We start from the raw sequence: 1,890 nt of genomic DNA on the forward strand, positions 1-1,890 counted from the left end.
GGAAATGAAGTTCAATGAGAGATACCCGAGGAATTTTCAGCCATGATAACAGCAGTAACTGCTCGTATTGGGGTTGCACCTTCAGGCCAGGGGACCGCAAGTTGCCTTCCTGAGCCCATGGAGCACAGGGGAGTTGATGGACCCAGGCGCTTCTGGTGGGATGCAGCACCTCTGCAAGGTTACCCACCAGCACCACATACGCCTGAGGTGGGATGAGAGTAAGAACAGAGCCTGTGACAGAGCCTCCAAAAGGGCTTTGGGAAGTAAAATTAACTACACAGGGATTAGACCAAAATGAATCCAGAGGGCTTGAAAGCCTTGAAATGTGTTATCAGCCTGGCTGCTTCTCTAAGTCCTGATTAGATCCAAAGGCCTGTTCTTTATCTTGAAGTCCTAAGAGGCAAGGACAAGAGCTTAGCTGAAAGGCAACAATCCCTGCACCCCATTTAGCAGTTCCTTACGTCCCCCACACTCATCCTACCGCTATAGGGAAGTTATGGATACTCCATTCTTGGCTGTTGCAATTGTTCATCAAAAATAAGTCTCCTAATTGCATAGGGCTGTATAATTGCATTATACAGCCATCACAAAACTACCGGCATCTAGCCTTCCTCCCTGCGCCGTCAGGGAGGCTGACTCCTGAGCAGATATCTTTTCACTCAATATGTTTTTGGCCTTTTGTGGGCCATTTCCATGTTCAGGAGTCCAATCTGGGCAGCTGTCATCTCCTCCACTGCACTCAAAGCCAAGCAGGATATATGGGCAGCTGCTCTGTGTTGTTCTTTGTTGGGTGCCTCTTCGTTGCAATTCCAACCATGGTTGAGTGTGCAGGCAGAACCAAAGTTGAAGGCATACAAAACCTAGAAAAGAAAATCCAATTGCATAAAACAAGCTGGAGAGTGACAGCAGCAGTACTCCAGGCAATGATACGGCAGCAAGAAGGCTTAGGGAAGCCTGAAGGAGCAGCACCACCAACATGAGAGGAACCAGCAGCCCCCATCCTCACTTGAGAGTAAGTGCATTACTTATCTGGCCTCCCTGACACTTATCCTAATATTTCATTTTGTGACAAGGAACTCCATCACTCCTGCATGAGAGCCAGTCTGCAGTGAGGGCGCTGGTAACCTCAGAAGTGATCTCTGATTAAGTAGTAGTCATCTGCCTGCGAGTCAGCCTGGAGGCTTGCTGTCATGAACATGTGTCTGTAGGCACTTTGAAATCCATCCTGAGCAGCAGCTCTTGGGTGTGATGGAGAATGTTCGCTGTGGCCAAGACTTCATGGGATCTAATGCCAGTCGCAGATCCCAGGATTAGTCCTCGGTAGATTAGTCCTCCAGGTGGATTGAAGCAGAGCTGGGGAACCTGCTGCATCTGAGAAGCAGCCGGTTTGTTAGGTGCCTAAAGGCAGGGGGGGGTCTTCGACTTCAGCGATCTCATCGCACATCTCCTCTCCTTCTATGGGAGCAGCAGCCCCACAAGCACCCTGGAGACACGCCGCACCACAGCGCCTGTGCTGGTCCTCGGGGCAGCTGGGCTGCAGTCGCCAGACCCAAGCCAAGAAGGCAGCAGACCAGACGGAGGCTAATATTACTCTTCCCAGAGGTTCAGTAGGTCACTGCCTCATCCTGTGAGCAACTCCAAATTTCAGGGCAGTGAGAGAATTGTTTATATTGGCTACTTGTACGAATGCTGAAAAAAAAGGGTATTATGGGACTTCTGTTCTTTAATTCCAAAAAGAAATCAAACATGTCTAGACTGTTGCATGCATGTGGCTTTATTCCAGGCTTCTCCCACCTGGAGCAATAAGCAGACTGGAAATTCTCCACAAAAGAGTTTTCAACACCCATTTAAAAATGCTCTCACCCTGTGCACACTAGCCGGTACCGACCA

This window comes from Pygoscelis adeliae, unplaced genomic scaffold, assembly GCF_000699105.1.
Source record: "Pygoscelis adeliae isolate BGI_AS28 unplaced genomic scaffold, ASM69910v1 Scaffold356, whole genome shotgun sequence".
NCBI lineage: Eukaryota > Metazoa > Chordata > Aves > Sphenisciformes > Spheniscidae > Pygoscelis > Pygoscelis adeliae.